The following is a 19149-nucleotide window of genomic DNA, read 5'->3' on the forward strand; positions in this document are numbered from 1 at the left end:
ATTCCATCTTTACACGATTTTTGGAAGATAACAACATTCTAGACGCTTGTCAGAATGGCTTTCACCCGGGTCACAGCATGGACGCCTGCTCTCCTAGCTTTGACTGAACATCTGAGGGTAGCACTAGATGCGGAACACACGTTTGACACAGCTTCCCACCAGATCCTGCTGCAACAGTTGGAGAAGGCAGGCATTGTGGGCTCTGACCTGGATTGATTAGTCTCTTTCCTTTCTGAGAAGACCTTCCAGGTGACAGCACCCCCTTTTGCCTCCATGATGCATACTATTAAACAAGGGGTGCCACAAGGCTCAGCTCTGAGCCCAACACTTTTCAACTTGTATGTCCAATCGTTAGCAGCTTAGCCAGGAGCAGAGGGCTTACAGTATTATCATATGAAGATGATACACAGTTGGTAGTAGCATTCTTTGACAATTCCGGGCAGGACGCTCGCAAGTTTCGGAGCGATCTTGCAGCTACCACTGACTGGATGACTGCCAACTGTCTTCAGCTTAACGCCAGCAAGTCTGAGGTTTTGCTGGTAGGGAGAGACTGTCAGCTGTGGAGCGAACACTGGTGGTCCACTACCCTGGGCTGCTCACCCACCCCCCAACAGGTGGTATAAAACTTAGGTGTCTGGTTGGACTCGTCCCATAGGTTCCAGGTCCTAACTAAGAACATCTCAGGGACCTGTTTGGGCAGATTGCAGGGGCTCCATCCGCTGCTGTTTTTTTTTGATCCGTCCATTAGGCAGGTTATCATTCAGGCCTCCATTTTGTCTAGACTGGATTACACTAACTCGCTCTACGTGGGGACTTACAATGACAGAAATCCTGAGATTGCAGAGGGTTCAAAACACAGCTGCCAGAACTCTCCTTGGCATCTCTATAACCTGCTCTACTACTAGTGCCATCCGCCAACTACATTGGCTGCCAGTGGCCAGATGCATTGCTTTTAACATTTTGAATTTCTCCTCTCCTGGCATCCTGGCATCCTGCCTAACCTGCTTTCACATTATACACCCACTCGCCAACATCTGGCCAACATCTGGCAGTCGTTCCCCAGGTGAGGAGGGTGCGTGCTGGTGGGCGCTCCTTCCATACACTTGCGGCCAAACTCTGGAACTCTCTTCCAATACATATCCGTAGCATAAAAAATTACCTGGCATTTCGTAAGGCAATCAAAACGCACCTCTTCCCTCCGCTATAGGCCCAGCTTTCTGCAAGTAGCCTCCTATTTTCTGCTATCAGCGCTGGGACGCCCCTTTTCCGGTACAGCTGTGCGCTTTATTAAATAGTATAACATAACATACATTTTGGAGGAATAGTGCTTTCTGGGACAAGAATATTCCACACTTCGGAGGAAGTTGTTATTCTCCGGGGTGTTGTCTTGCACCTCATTGGACAGGAATGCTCTCCTGATTGACCCCGGAGACCACTGTATACATATGTGAGACTTGAAGGGCCTCTTTGTACTGGTGCCTGAAACTACAAGGAAAACAAGGACTGTCCTGCTTGAATCTGAAATTGCACCCACAGGCCATGCACTCTGACTGATTGTGCCTGCTGCACACTTTGATACTACAGCCCTGGGGACTGTGCCTTGCTTCAAGTCAGGTTAAGAAGTGGATTCACTGCAGCTACAAGTTAACAGGGCCACTTGCATCATCTCCACCAAGAATTCCCAGCCAGGAGTGCATCCAGTGGGCTTTTATTGATTTGGTCAGGTGCATTGTGGGAATTTCGTTCCCAACCTTCCAAGGGCAATCCAGGACATTCCAGACCCTTGGATTTGTATTTTGGACACTTTGAACCCAAAAGGATACCTTCAGGAACCGGGAGGCTAGGTGGCGCACGACCAAGATGGCCGCACAGCTGTGAGGCTCTGGCTGCTTGGCGGCCTAATCCTTCACTAATCCTTAATAATCCCCATTAATCCTACCTACAGAGCTTGACGCTTTTTCCTCAACTTATCCTCTGCCTCCGGTGCGAAAATCGAAGCTCGTTGACCTTGACAAGTTACTCCTATGCCGGGCTTTGTTGAGAGCGTGGTGACGTGCCTGGAGCCCTATGCAGCCGCTGCTGCGGCGCGAGTCCCGGGGATTCCACGTGGTGTTAGGCCTCACCACCCAGAAAATGGTGGCTGTCTGGCTCCAACTGGTATTCTCCTTACAGTCCACTTGCAGCGCCTACAGATCTACGATCGGACACAAGCGAAGACTGGCTATCGTTAATTGCTAACGGGAGCGGTAAGTGAGGTGTGATGTCCCCGGCCCGCCATACTTATTCAAATTACGTGAGCTTCGTTAACCACCTGTCCCATTGCCCCATTGCCAGACATTTGCTGGGATCTACTCCCCATTCGTAAGCCATTCGGCAGGCCTTACGGTGGGCTTCCCTCTATTTACTCTTCGCCCCCAGAGACTTACCCTCATCCTAGCTACGGCATGCGGCAGCGGAGGCGCATGTAGGAGAAACCGACGTGTCACAACTCTGCTCCTAAATCACCGCTCTACATCGGACTTCTTCCTGCCCTGGCCTAAAGGTACGCCGTTCTTTAGCATTGATTAAACCCAGGAGCACTCCTTCGCATTAGTCCGATGTGCGCAGCTTACACTCTCACCTGGGGACCGACTCTCCTGCTGCGGAGAGTGCCGCACAGTGAAAAATAAAAGCAACAAAAAAAGATGCCTCCAAGCTGTAGTGTACTTACCGTGCTGCGTAGCGCTGAGGCCTGCATTCCACTTGGACCCCTGCACTTACCTGGCCTACACATCACATCGTTGGGCGCCCACTGTCACATTCTGCCACAAACCAGCATTTTCTGAGGGCAACCGCAATAGGTTCTGCTGGCCGTTTGCACGTTATATTTACCTCAGCGATGGCCGCTAAAGGCCTCCTAGTCTGACATATTGATGACACGTCGGTGGGCTGTCCCATACCTCTGCTTTACTTCAGCACCAGCGGTGCTCACATGTCTAATCTTTCAGCACCATACCAGTCACACAGTTTCCTAGTCCCCTGGATCATATAATATTCAATTAGGGTGCCTAATCTCTGCTCCAAAACCGTCAGCTTTGACTCGCAGTTTGCCCTCATCCACGTATCATAGGCTACCAATTCACTTGCCGTCTGCTTCCACGTACTCCCACTGATGTTCTCTATCTGATACTCTTGCTTGCTGGCAACAAGGAGGCCAATAACCCTCTGACTGCTTCCACTCTTTTCAACGCTGCTGGCTCCCCACCGCTCCTACATGAAGTCCTACTGACCACCATTGCTGACGGCGGTGACAGCCCATTCTGGTATCAGGCCCTCTCAATCCCTCCAAGGGAAACTGCCACTGCTGTCAACTATTTCTCCTTCACCCTGTAGCCCAAGAGACCACTGCAGGAGGGATCTCCACTGCTGCCAGTGTCGCTGTATATGTTACAGTCAAAGTGTGAAATCCCGGTATTGTATAGAATGCCTAGGTAATGTGTAGAATGCCTGATGGTTTTCGGCAAACTATGAAATATACATTTTTTGTGAAAATGTTACATACTTTTCCTAGGCATTCTATGCAATTCCTAGGCATTATACAAAATGACCAGTACCATTTATGCAAAGTGTTAAAAGGCCACAAAATGAGATTCCTAGGCATTCGGCAAAGTTTGAAATCCCGGTATTGTATAGAATGCCTAGGTAAGGTATAGAATGCCTGATGGTTTAGAGGCAAATTATGAAATATAAGTTTTTTGTGAAAATGTTACATATTTTTCCTAGGCATTCTATACAATTCCTAGGCATTATACAGAATGACCAGTACCATTTACGCAAAGTGTTAAAAGGGCACAAGATGAGAAGCCTTTATTAGTTAATACACATTTGAAACTGAAAGAACAAAACTACGAAATAAAGCAAAGGATATTCTTACCGGAAAACAATGAAAGCAGATCTGAGATTGAAGTACTTGTTATACCAAGAAAGACCGGATTAACACTTGGAATTGTACTCACTTTTATTCTTCACACAAAAACACCTTCTATTTTGGCACTTCGATCTTGTACATACATTTCACGACTTAAAGAAGAATGCGAACAGAACATTGTTACCGGTAAAAGACAAAGCAGAACTGGCATGACCTACTTGTTGCAGCACAAAAACACCTTCTATTTTGGCACTTTGATCTTGTACATACATTACGACTTAAAGAAGAATGCGGACAGAATATTGTTACCGGTGAAACACAAAGAAGAACTAGCATGATCTACCTGTTGCAGCAGGGAAGGCTAGAGTGACTTAATTTTCTTTTTCACACAAAGACACCTTATATTTTGGCATTTCGTCTTGCACATACACCTGACGAATCCTTGGCTGCTTCCTGTGGACTGAGAAGTAGCTGCAGATCGGGGAGGTATTTCGTGGTCAGAAACGTCTTCAATTCTCATTAAGTTCTTTGGACATGTGGTGAATTGTGATCTGGTGTAGAGTTGCTTCAAGAGTCCTTGTGCAGTTCCAAGTCGGTAAAAGCCATCTTCCGTCACGTTCAAAACAACTGTGAAGAGATTGCGTGAGTCACCCCGCCCTTTGTCGACGTCGGGAATCGGAACTCGCACAGTGGCACCCAAAGGCACAAGAGGAATTTTTTTGTCAGAATCCCTTTTCATTTTTTTGGCCTGAATCTCAAGGTTCGATTTCGATTCCATTTATCTTTGGATAGCTTTCTCAATATTGAAGCAAACATTGCACAGAATGCTAACCCCATAACCTTCTACTTCGTCGCCGTTATCGTCTTTAGGAGAATGTCCACAGATGGCATGAACATTTCGGCCTCACTTTCGACATGTATGAGCACCACTGGTTTCTTTTAAGCAGACGCACAAATAGCGGAAGAAGAAGGATTTTCGGTAACCAGGGAAATGGAAGGCTCTTCGATAACCATGGCTTCATCACTGTTTTGGTTTCCTCCAACATGGATTGCATTCTCAGCTATGTCTTCTGAAGGGAGCTGTGCCTCTTGCATTGATTCATCTCGTCTTTCTTCCTGCTGTTGTGTTGTTTGTACGCTCTCTATTATTTTTTCGAGCTCTTCCTCAGTCTCTACATCTTGTAAAACGTCGTCAGGCAGGTACGACGTCGAGAGACCTACTATAGCTTTGCAGCCAAACAGAGCTTCATATGGTGACCTCTTAATCCCAGAATGAAAAGCTCTGTTCTTCATAAGTTGGACGAACGGCAATCCCTCACTCCAGCAGCTAGTTTTTTCATCTTGCATCCAAGCACACAGCATATTTTCAATATCCCAATTAGCTCTTTCGACGCTCCCCTGACTTTGTGAGTGGCGCAGCTTACCATGGACGATTTTCAAGGTGGGCCAATTCTCCTCTAGGCTGCTTACCACATTGTTTGCAAATTATCTGCCGTTATCGGACTGTAGAATCGTTGGAGCACCAAACAACGTAAATATGTTGACAAGCTTGTAGGCTACTTCTTCCGCTCTCTTTGATTTCAGAGCCCTGAGAACTACAAACTTAGTGAGATGATCTTGTTACACCATTATAAACTTGTACTCTCTGTCAGGATGGAACTGAAAATCGATGAGATCGACCTGACAACGGGAGTTGAATTCAGAAATAACCATTGGCTTGACCACAACACCATTTTTAACACCTTTTTTCTTTTCTGGCAAGGCTCACAAAGGTGAATGTACAGCTCAATATCATGACGGGTAATGTTCTTCTACTTGGGTGAACGTTCTTTCAACATCCTGTCCCGTCCTCCATGACCAATAGCCAAATGGGCCTTACGGAGTACGTCAAATAACTCGGAGTCCGCGACGTAAAGCTGAATAGCACTCGTACCTTCTTTAACAGGATAGATCAACTTAGTCGAATTCTCGACCATCATTACGTCATAGTGTTTCCCCAGCCAATAGTCCTGTGGTTCCTTCTTAATGGTCGTCTTAGCCTTTTTCACATCGTCCACTAACTTTTAGTGAATGGTTTCGGTTAGGAAAACACAGTTTTTAGCAGCATTGGCTCTTACTTGAGATAATTCATTGCAGAACGGTCGTTGCATGTCAGCATGGCATGATTCCTGTCTTGGCACTACACTCCCTACCGACATGGTGATACAAGAACCACGGGAAAGGATGACGGCAGAGCGTCTGTGGAACCTCAGCCGGATGCTGTACACGACCTCTGACCCTGCTTGCAGGCTGGTCGCTCCCCACACCACCGCACGGCTGCCACCTGCTCCTGCTCTTTACCTGGTTACTTGTGCTGTCTGTGCCCCTCGCTTGCTGGCAACTTGTGGTGTCTCTGCCCCTCTCTTGCTGATAACCTGTGCTGTCTCTGCCCCTCGCTTGCCCATAACTTGTGCTGTCTCTCGGATTAGGTGTATTATATACTTTGCCGGCAGACAATCGGTAAAGTATACAATGCCTAGGCAATGTATAAAATATCAATCATTTCATACTTTGACGTTCGATTTTCAGGCCTTCTATACATTACCTAGGCATTCTATAGAATGCGGGATTTCACACTTTGACTGTAACATATACACCTCTTTCTCCCCGAGCTGCAATGGGGAAACCAGATGGCCACCAGTCTAAACTTGTTTTGGATGCCAAGAAGGTGATTACATGTTCGAAATCGGAAGACTCCGCCCACCCCGGAGGCTGGCCATCACAGGCACAATCTTTAACCCCAGGAGATGAGATCAAAACCTTGCCTCTTGCTTTGCAACATAACATCACAGAGCTCTCCGGGAAAATGGACCCCATGAATAGTCGCTTAGACTTTTTGATCCAGAAGGTGGATAAACATGATTAAGGAGGCAGAACGTCGCATATCAGACAATGAGGATATCACATCTCAGCTGCAGCGACAAGTGATGCAGATGGATAAGCTTGTTAAAGTTATCCATGCCAAAAATGAGGACCTCAAAGCTCATAGTCGCCATAACAACATTCGTATGATAGGCATTCTGGAGAACACTAATACGGGCCGCATGGAGGATTTCGTCTAGCACCTCCTAAAGGGTGCTTTTGGCGAGTAAGCCTTCTTCTCACAGCTCATCCTGGAAAGGGCACATCGCTCCTTGGGACCCAGGCCCCCTCTGGGTAGTGCCCCACGACCCATTGTGCCTCGTCTCCTCAATTACCGCGATCCAGACTCGGATCTTAAACTGACCAGTGAGAACAAATCATTGCATTATGAAGGCAATGAATTCACCATCAAACAGGACTTTACTGTTGCGGTACAGGAAGCACGGCTCACATTTCTGGTGGTCAAGCAAAAACATCAGAAGGCGCAAATCAAATATGCACTCCTGTATCCGGCACGCCTGCAGGTCACATATCAAGGGCAGCACTCCATCTTTATCAACCCGCAACAGGTTGAGTACTTCCTCAAATCCGTCAAGCCTCATTCTCCACACAGAGCCCCCAATGACCGTGCCTCCAGATCTCCGTCCCCTACTACAGATTGAACCCTCAGATAGACATTACAGCCTTAAGTTCCATTTATCGTATCTCTCACGCTTTGCATCGTTTGCTGGTCCATGGTCCCAGTGAAGATTACTCTTCGCCTGCATCTGGTATGAGGAACACTACACTCTTTCTTAGTGGTCATGAGCTAAAACAGCTCATCATGGACAGATAAGTGTTACATGACCGTACGTGCTCTACATGTCGGAGTGTTGGGCTTAATATATGTTGTAGATTTTGCACTGGACTACGCCAAGCAAATTCCCTTCTCTCCCCCTAATCCCTGCACCACTGAGAAACTGCTCAGCAGTTTTGGGAGAAGGGAGGATTTTGTGACTAATTTTTGTTAGACTTACTTAACCTGGACTGTGATGTCACAGGTTTATTGGGCTTTGGGTGGGCAGGATACTACCAGCACGATTTGGGTGCTGTTGTAGGTGGGGGTGGGTTGAGGATTGTTGTTTTTTAATGTTACCTTTGTGATCCACAAGCAGATAGACATGCCAGCACACACCGAGCTAGCCACGCCTTGTCCTCTTTCCATGACATCTCTTGTCACTTGCCTCTCCCCTGGTAATGCCTCCACACACTGAAACGTTACAAATACATTTCCTCACGTGGAACTTTAGAGGCCTCGGCGACCCATGTAAATGCAGGCAAATCCTTACCTATCTTCATAGGCATCAAAAACACATTGCCGTGCTCCAGGAGACACATATTGACCTCAGCCGTCCTCCCCGCTTTGGGAGCAAGTAGGCTACTGACTGAGTGTTGTCCACCTATTCTACATACTCATGGGGTACCCTGATTTTAGTTAAAAAGAACACCCCCTTTATTCTGAGCGGTACTTATAGTGAGTCTTCTTGTAAAAGTTGTATGCTCTGGGGCACACTGGGCATACAGTCGGTTACGCTTGTCTATTGATACAGGCCAAACACCGATGATCCGGATTATTTCACTACCTCTGGGGGCACATTCTTAAAGTGGGGTCTACACATGTCATCTGGGGGGAAACTTTAACACTACCCTGTGCCCCTCAGCTGATAGGTCCAACTCTCTCCCTCACCATTACACCAAAACTCATGATACACTAGCGCGCCTGCTTCCTGATCATGGGCTTATTGATGCATGGTGTTATGTACATCCGGATGGGAGAGAAGGTACCTATTACACAATAGCATACTCTTCCTGGTTGCGACTTCATTACTGGATTCTTTCCCACAGGTTGCTCCTTGGATCCTCTCAACAGAGCATATGGCTGGAACCTATTCAGATCATGCCCCAGTATGTATGACAATTGCACCCCCTAACTCGATTGCCGCTCCACGATACTGCCGACTCATGCCCGATGGGCTATTGGATACCGCCTTCAAGACGGAGCTTGGGAGGAGATTGCTGATCTTTTAAGGAGAAATAAAGGCTTGGTCACACATATGCCAATGTAAAAAACAAGGACCCCCTGAACAATAGATAGTTCAATTCCTAGGTCAGGGATAAACACATGTGTAAAGAAACAACCTAGGCAATTGCTATTACTTGTCTATTCAATAATAGATGAGCAAACAACCAATTTCAAAGGAATAAGATACAGTTTTTATTGTCAATGCATCAAAAAGATTAGAGGTTAAAATCAAGTAGATTGGTCAAAAGCTAGAACAATTCATTTACAAACAATACACAAATATCAAATATTAAACACAATAAAAACAAACAAAGAGTTAAAAAATAAATGTGGCACAAAGGTATAAATATATCGACGAGCGTTTCGACGAACCAGCGCCTTCTTCAGGACAAGCCACTTAGTAACCTAAATAATAAACAAACATAAAATAAAAAGGTAATCATTAAAATAACATTTCTTCTATTTGGCTACATATAAATACAAAAATACAATATATATACCAATCTTATGACACAATAAAGCTTATGACACAGTAAAGCTGTTAACAGCACCCCATGGAAATTGGCCCCCCACTCATATATGGACAAGTGAGTCTCAAGAAACCATACAAGTCTTATAGTATATGGACTTCTGTGCTCATTATGAAAAAGATCCAATTCAATCATTTAAGCAGTTCAATAATGCTCAAAGTAATAATGGGGGATGGACAGTGGCAACTGAGATTTTAACCAATACTCTGTTTTAAGGTGGAGAAATACTATAATTTTACTTTACTTATTTAATTTAAAAGCGAATATCTTTAGTGCTCAGTCCTGCACCTGGCAACAAAACTCGATACTTATCAGCAATTGTTGCTAATACTTACTTTTTCATAATGAGCACAGAAGTCCAAAAATAGACATTAATCAAAAAGACATAAGATCGCTAAAAGATAGCGACAGAAGTATCAAGGAAAAACTAGAATCATTAGAGAATCAAGCGAGGAAAAATATCTTAAGAGTACTAAACTTCCTGGAAAATCTGGAAGGGACAGACATTAAAAAATTCATCATCCCCCTCCTAGAAGAGTTTTTCCCTTGGACCAAAGAAAGTAACTTCATGGAGGATATTCAAAGGGTCCATAGAGACCCCTTTGGAAAGAGCAAAGAAAGTAGGACACCAAGGAAAATCTTAATTAACTTTAAGACCTACACACTGAAGGAAAAAACTTTAAGAGAAGGCTTAAAAAATGGAACACAGAGAAAAGACAATTGGTCCTTCAGAATCCGTTCCGACATGTCCAAAGCTACGCAGGACAGACAGTGGAAACTGGGGGAATTCATGCAAGAACTGAAATCCCTTGGAGCCACTCTCCAAATGAAGTTCCCCGCTGCCCTCAGGATTATGTGGCGGAACAAAATGCATACCATAAGGGATCCCAAAGAGGTGGAAACCTTCATTGAACAGATTAGGGACCAACTGCAAACTGAGAAATAAAAAAAATAAAAAACCCTGGAAAGTTTTTTTCTTTAACCCAGGTGAAAACGGAGCTCGAAATGGGCGGAAATACCGGCCAAAAAGAAGAAGGGAGGCTTCCTCAAGGTGGGAAAAATTGATCCTCCCTAAAAAACATTATCACAAAGTAAATCACGGGTGGGGCGCAAATTAGGGAAAAAATTAGAAAAAATGTCCTCTTTAATTAAAATAAAAGGAGTCATCGGGAAACATAAAACACAAACCAGCCCAGATCACTACCCAAAAAATATAAGTAAATGATGACAAATCAGAAAAAATTTAAAGTTCTCTCGTGGAATGTTTGTGGCCTCAGAACTGTTAATAGAAGAAGAAGAATTCTTGAATACTTGAAGGAAGCTGAGAGTGAAGTAATTATATTGCAAGAGACACACCTCTTAAGTACTGAGTGGGACCAAATAGTGAAAAAATTAAACTGGGTTGATGCCTGTGTATGCGCTAATCAAGATTGCAATATCAAAGGGATAGCAATTATTTTCAAAAAATCACTTAAAGCCAAGATCGAATATAAGGCAGTGAACAGTAAGGGAAGATGGGCTGTGACCAAAGTAAAAATCAACGATAACATGCTCACTATAGGTGGCTACTATGGTCCAAATTTGGACGATCCGACTCTTCTTCAAAAACTTAACTCAGAACTTTTATCAACCACTGCCCCCATAATACTAGGTGGCGACTATAACATTATACTCAATCCCAAAACTGATAGGTCTCCTACTAGTAAACATGTAAACTTACCTAAGATGAGGGAATGGTTAGGGTACTACAAAAAAGACCTGGATTTGATAGACATGTGGAACCAAAAGGGAGACAATAGGCAGCCATTTACATTCCTCAATAACAAACTGGGCCACAGATCCAGAATTGACTTCTTTCTATTAAACGGGAGCCTACTAGGCAGCGTTAGAAGCATTGAGCACCTACCAGCTCACGTGTCTGACCACTCGGCAGTCCAATTAACCCTCCTAATGACAAATAACAATACACCACCCAGATGGACAGTCGATCAGACCTTAATGTCTGATTGCAATGTATAGAGGTCCTAGTGACTGTCTCCGCAAATTTCTTTGAGGATAATCAAGGTCGCACGTCAAAGCAAACCACCCGGGACGCCTATAAGGCTGTTGCTAGTGGAAAGTTTTTAAATTTGGGAGCTCATAAACATAAAATCAAGTAACAGGAAATTAGAATTATAGAGAATGATATTAAACTAATGGAGGCACAATTAGTGGCAGGAAGCCCCTCATAATCGAAGGAAACTTTAGAAAAAAACTACCAAACGCTTAAGGAGAAACTGACCGACTATCTTGAGGATATAGTGAGAAAAAAGTGGGAAGCAAGCAAATTGTCAATCCATGAATATGGAGAAGGGTGCAGTAAAATGTTGGCTTGGAGAACTAAAACAGATCAAACAAGAAATAAAATATCTTGCATTCAGAATCATAACCGAAGGACACCAAGCTCTGACGACTCTGTAATAAGGCAGGAGTTCACAACTTTCTTCTCTAACCTATATAAAGAAGACATAAACCCAACTGAAGAACAGATTAGAAATTACTTGGACTCTGTACCACTTCCATCACTAACGGAGGAGGAGAAAAAAAGAGTTAAACAGCGAAATCAAACCCGAAGAAGTGAGAGCCGCCATAAAAGATCTGAAAAGAGGGAAAGCTGCTGGCCCCGATGTACTACCGAACAAATTCTATTTAGCATAAGAAAACAGTGGTTGCTCAACTAACAGAACTGATAAATACAATCTACATAGACCAGGAAAAAATCCCTGTCTCATGGAATGATGCAACGATCAGCATTATTTTAAAACCTGGGAAAGACCCTAAACTTTGTGAGTCCTACAGACCTATTTCACTGCTAAACTGTGACTACAAAATATTCATGCAAGTCATAGAGGTTAGCCACAGTAATGTCAAGACTGATCAACCCTTATCAGAAGGGCTTCATAAAAGGAAGACAACTACATGAGATAACACATGAGCTGTTCGCAACAATAGACATAGCCACTTGTGAAATAATACCTCTAACCATAATTACTTTTGATGCAGCCAAAGCTTTCGATAGAGTCAATTGGACTTTTCTAAACAAAACCATCAATAAATACAATCTAGGGGAAAGCTTTGGCCACATGGTAGGGGAAATTGTAGGAGAGTAGGGTCTGCTATCCTATGGTCACCCCAATTTTTGCTTTTTGCTTCACTGGTTTTCGACTTACTGAGGCTGTTGGCCTGCTAATCAGACCCCCAGCCTGCTGTTCTCTCTCTAAATTCGTAATACATGTGCTATAGGTACATACCACAATTGGAAATGGACTCCTTGTCAGCCCCTGTACCATGCACTATAGGTGCTCAGGGCATAGGTGCCACCAAGGCCTACCAGGGGCTGAAGCATAGCTTTTGCCACCCCTGGCTTGTTCTTAAATTGACACAACTGGCTGATCACTCAGATGGGGCAAGTGGGTGTAATCACCCCTTGCTTAGATATAGTATACCTATATCTAAACCTATATCTGGACACATATAAACCTGTGAGCCACTCCTATGGAAGGCCTTATCAATCCTGGAGGCAGAGTGCGTGGTTTAATGTGAGATGGAGCTCTGGCATGAGCTGAGCCTGTCTGCAGCTGTTGGGAACAACTCCCTAAGCTGATCCGGGATAATGCCATACCTTATACTATTAAGTGCATTATAATCCTCGCGGTTATATAGCAACTTTGGTTTGGCTTTATCAAAACATGTCGTGTAAGGTGTCATACGATTTGGAATACTATCCCCTCGACAGTTCTGTCGACGGGGATAGCATTCCACCCCTCTAGAGGGAGAAGACATGTTACTTTACTGAAACGCGGTTGATTTTTAAAAGAGCCTCAGATCCACAAAATGGATGCTTCTGCCACAGACACGAGTCTGACCTCCTGCTGCTGACCGAAACTCAGCAGAGGAGGCCTGGACAAAGGGTTTCCTGTCACAGGGCGGTGTTACACCACCCCAGACAGGAGATAGTGGATTGTAGCAGGGAGGTTTGAAAGAAACCAGACACTGCCTGGGGAGCACAAGACTGCCCCTTGCATAATCCGGCCAAACTGGTTCTGGGGCACACCAGCCCCTGTCCCAGCGCGGCCTGGATCAAAGGAAAGGGGTGTATCCACCCCCTTCCTGGGTCCCACCCATAGGAGGGGACCCAGGAAGGGGGTAATCCAGCCCCCTAGATTGGTATAAGAATGGGAGCAGTGCCAACTCAGATTATCCTGATGAAACATTTGAAATGAAACTCTGGACCCTTCGACATCCTACTCAACGTAGAAGACTGAAGAATCTCCCTTGTGGTCAAGGAGTGACCACCCTGTGCAAACAGGAACCATCCAGCACCTCAACATCTGCTTTGTTGCAGTTCCCGCTGGAACTCGAGCGACCAAGATCGACGAGATCAAGCTTGCCTGCCTTCTTACAGCCTGATCGACAGTCCCTGCAAAGCTGAGACCCGTGGAGGTGACCGGAAGCGTGGGGCACCCCATCTTGAAAAGACCACGAGGCACTGACCGTGCAGCCCACGAGTGACCCTCGAAGCTGTACACCCGGATTTGAGAAGCCTCAACCCTGAGCCACTCTTGCACCGAAGCTCACCCCTCTACACTCGACGAGTGCTGCGTGGGGCCCTTCTGCTTGCTTTGGCTCGATGCATTGGCCCAGTCACTTGCCAGCTGGCTTGTGACCCCTGTGCCGACGAAAACCTAAAACCGACTTGCTATTCTGATTGCTACAGACTTGCACCAGCTCCTCTGAAGAGGAGCCCCCACTCTGACCCTCCTGGTCCGAGTGAGAAGCAATCTTCCGGTCCTATGTGGATTGCTCTTGCCAAGTGTTGTTTGCTCCAATCTTGAAGCTGACTGCGCCGATGGTGAGAGCCTGCGTGGGACAGATCGTGACCTGCTCCTGGACATCGCAGATGCCCCAGAGCCCACGTGACAGCGGAGAGAAGCTCCTCAACAACCACCTGATTGCGCCCGACATTGCCTGGTTCTGTCCTGGTTCCACCCTGGTCACTGCTGAGTGACCCAGACTCTGTCTCACAGAAATATGCAAAAAACCAAGAGCAAAAATACTAATCAACGGGAGTCTCACCAGTAACATCGAAATACAAAGAGGCACAAGACAGGGATGCCCGCTATCTCCGCTACTTTTTAATCTCTATATTGAGCCACTTCCATGCTCCCTTAGAAATCATACCTCAATATACCCCTTTTACCATCAAAATTGGTCAAAAAAAGTGGCACTCTATGCGGATGATTTGATTGTATTCACAGATAACTTTGAAAACTCCACTGATGCAATAGAGGACACGATAATTCATTTTGGTAACGTATCAGGCTACTTAACAAATCAAGCAAAAACTGAGGCTATGAGTTGGAATACACACCCCAATACCCCATACACCAGAGACAAAATAAAAAACCTGGGGATTAACCTGGTTAAAGAGCTAGAAAAAATCCCCCAACTGAATTTGAATAGAGTCCTCGGAGAAGTTTGGGACGGGCTACCCTTAAGCTTCCTGGGAAGAGCTAATATAATTAAAATGTCAATCATACCCAAATTCACATATCCTTTTAACAGCATACCCCTGGAATTCAAGAAAGACGCATTAAAAAAAAATCCAGGGAGAACTAGCCAGCTTCATTTGGTCATCCAAGAGTGCAAGAATTGTATGGAATAAACTAAGGAGGAAGAAAGAGCAAGGAGGAATAGCTAGCCCTGACCTATTTGAATATTACAGGGCATTCCAATTTAAGAACATGAGACCTCTATTAAGGAAGTACCAATCCTACCTAGATTTCCTACAGAACATTACAGGCAAAACAGAACATTTCTTATTTAAGTTTGGCCATCCAACATTTTTCAAAAAGATAAAACTAAAGATTTTATACAGTGCTGCAAAACTATGGTATCAAATCAGAAACACAGCAAATATACCGTACTATAGCACTATGGCCCGATATGGGACTCTCCAGGCACACCACATTGTTTAAAAGACTCTTTGGCCTTACCACTAAAAGCAGCAAGAATCGAAAGCTGGGGACAACTGTTGGTAGAAGATTCCATAATCACGTGGGACCAAATATCCTCAACCACCAAATTAACCTTATCTAAACTTAAATACTATCAACTGACCAGCTGGGCCAAATCCCTAACAGAAAACAAAATGGGTAATGAAGACTTAGAGAAGGAAATGATAAAAGCCACACCAATAAAAAAGAAAGTATCTAGATGGTATTGGGCTCTCATTGCAGCCAGAGAGGAAGACTGTCTAGTCCCTGAAACAACATGGAGGAAAGATATGCCTGAGTTAGACGTACAAACTATTTGGCAAACATCTCTAGAAAAATGCTGGTGCACCATAAAACCAGCCACCTTGAAAAGGAATCACTAGTTCACAATTCACAGGGCATACTGGACCCCAAAAAGATGATCAAAATTTAAAGGAGCAAGCATAAAATCCTGCCCCAAATGTGGAATGGAGAAGGCAGATGATATCCAAATGTTTCCAGAAATGCCCCTCACTCATCCCCTTCTGGCATGAAGTTGGTAAGACGATAAACATGGTATTGGGAAATCAAAAATATGTAAGTATAACTCTCATTATTTTTGGGACTTTATTTACTAATGATACGGGTATGAGTAAGTTGACAAAAAAACAGGAAATGCTTTTGTTTGTGTTGATACTGCTAGCAAGGAGAGAGATTTGTATAAATTGGGTTAAACCAGCACCTCCTTTACACGCGAATAGGCTAAACTCCACTTTTAAAACTAAGAAACTTGATAGGAAAAGGGAACACCAGCAAAAAATCAAACTACTAGGAAATATGAGAACAGTACTTCCAAACAGTCAACTAACACCTTTTGTATGGATCTGAAAGTTAAATCCTATGATTAAAGCAATGGCAATAATTCAGGTGGAAATCATCTCTGCCGAGTAGCCAGGATGGGCCCCCCCCTTTGTAACAGAATTATTGATTATGTTAAAGGACAAAGGAGAAACCTGTTTGGAAACAACAACTAAAGGGATACTCCCCAAACTAGTACGCTAAACATGGGGCAGTGACGGCATAGAACGTTGGAACAACAGACTCCCGAAACTCCTTACACATATAATCGCAAAATGAGGATACTTAAAAAAAAATGTCCCCAACTTTGACTTGTATTATCTCTGTGCTGAGGCACATTATGCCCATTATTGGTTCCACCCCCTAGATACATGCCTCAAGTAGCAACTGAACACTGGCTTGTATACCCTATTCCGCTGGATGGGGCCATACTGACTAAACTCACACTCTGGACGCCCTGCCGAACCTCTGTAGACTGCACGGTTAAAGCACGGCACCATATTACTCAGCGACTACAAGCTCCCATGCTATACTCTCCTTTACTCCTGCTTACCTATCATCCTAAGATGCCTGTCCTGCAAGAGGGCACCTTTAAAAAGGCTAATGCTAAACACAACATTTATTGCTGGGGAGACCTCTATCTAAATGGCAAGTTTCGCACTTCTCAACAGCTATTTCTGAACTCACCGCCCTCCCCCATGGATATTTTCCTTCATGTACGACTGCGACCAGGCCTTAAAGAATATACTACTTCATACCCTCTAGAACCCCCAGAAGTCACCACTTTGCGCCACACCTGGTATCTACACCCTATCATAGCTTGTATACTGATATCGTTTCCACCCTCTGCGCTGCCTGGGATAAGTGGTCAGCTGAGCTCGGGCAAGAAGTCACTCATCAACAGTGGGTTTATTGTTGTAAGCAGATTGAAAAAGTCTCCTCTGGTAGTCGGCTACGCATCACCCATTACAAGTTTTTACACCGCATATTCTATACCCCGGTTAAGCTACACAAATACAGATTATGAGACACAAACCAGAGTGACAGATGCAGGGCGGAAGCTGCTGACTTCCTGCACCATGCTTGTGAATGTAGCTCAGTTCTTACCTACTGCAGCAGGTGATCAACACGCTAGAACTGATGACATCCTTGAAAATTCCACTATCTCCCCTTCTAACACTCCTCGGATACACAGAGAAGCTACCAGTGACATATCGTAAATTTGTTTAATTTAATCTGCTACTGGCCACAATGCTGGTGGCATGCAGATGGGGTCGAGGCCGAGCGCCCAAATTCAAGGAATGGATTGGTGACATGATATTTTGGCAAGACGAAACATACACATATGCCGAACTTCTTCCTTCCAATCACGTCACGCCCCGGGATCCATTCAAATTGTATCTCCTGGAGCACCCAATAGAGACCGGAAATGATCCATGATCCCCCCACATATCTAACCTACGACCTGATTATTGATTGCTAACATGTGACGTCTCTAAACTTGGCTGTATAGATATATTTTTAATTCTACCCTGATCTGATTTTATATGATGTGTGCAAGACCTGTGAAAAATGTCCATGCTATGTGATGTCTCCTGCCATATTTTATTGTCTTAGATTCTGTATCGTAGCAATTTGATGATTAGATGTCGCTGCTATGCATGTATCTATATACGTACTGTCATTATCATTCTGGTTGTTTTTTGCTGAGTTCTAAGAAAAGACTTAATAAACAAAAAAAGGAACCACCTCCAGAGGTTTGGAGAAAAAGCTCCAGAGGTTTGGAGAAAAAGCTCCAGAAACGTTTCTAAAAGCGAAGGTAAAATTTTGACAGGGGCCTCCTGCTTAGTGTATCCGGCCAGGCCTCCATCTCAGTTGGCCTAAAATGTTGACTTTGTCTCAGTCAAGTGCAACCAAATGTCCTAGAGTGGCGCTATAGACTTTCAAACACTACAAAGTGGTAATTCTTTAAAGATTCTTATCTCTGGTTCACTACATTGAATGTTTGTCCTGTTGGTGTCATTTTAAGGATAAAAATATGCCCAAGGTTTATAAATTGGTGTGGGGTTTTGTTGTGTGTTGTGTCTATAATTATGTATTCGATTAGTGTTTTAAATGATTTACATACCTGTCTCCCAAATGAATCCTGTCTGCTCTCAGCAAAGCTACCAAAGTTTGAGCATGGGAATAATTTATTGAGACCTACACTGAGCCCTAGACCATGTTAGTGGCCTTATTGCCAGTGGTAGATGCATATTTACCGTTACCAATTATCCACCTTCCAACAACAACAGTTAGGTGATGGATGAAATTAATCTCTGCCACTGGCAATCGCTTTGGCTGCATCCCTATCCAATATTTTTCACCTACCATGTCACCTAAGTTTGGAACAGCAATATGCAAATTTGTCTTGATCCTGCTCTAATAGGAGAAGTTCGGCCAGAACTACCAAGCCAGGTCATCCCTGAACCGAAATTCAAGCAACGTACGACCGGTTTGGCACAGACAAGGACTTATCAGCCAAGTATAACTTGATTCCCATGGCACAGTGAGCACAGGGCACACATCTGGGTATACTCATCACAGTTAGGGTGTCAATTGGAATAACAAGGTGATGGATGGAATGCTTCTATTATTCTCAGCCACTGGCAATCACTCAGGTCACACCCCAATCTATTGTTTTTGCCCACCATGCCATCTCAGTTTGATCCCAGCCATATGCAAGCGCGTCTTGACCCTGCTCCAGTGGAAACAGTCCAGCCCAAACTGCCAAGCACCACAATGCCTGGACCAGCTGCTTGCCATTTAGGGCCCTACTAACCACACCTGGTCAAAACCTCACACCTCATGCTTCTCTCAGCATGGATGCTGCTTGCT

The sequence above is a fragment of the Lissotriton vulgaris genome, chromosome 2_1 (assembly GCF_964263255.1).
Source record: "Lissotriton vulgaris chromosome 2_1, aLisVul1.2, whole genome shotgun sequence".
NCBI lineage: Eukaryota > Metazoa > Chordata > Amphibia > Caudata > Salamandridae > Lissotriton > Lissotriton vulgaris.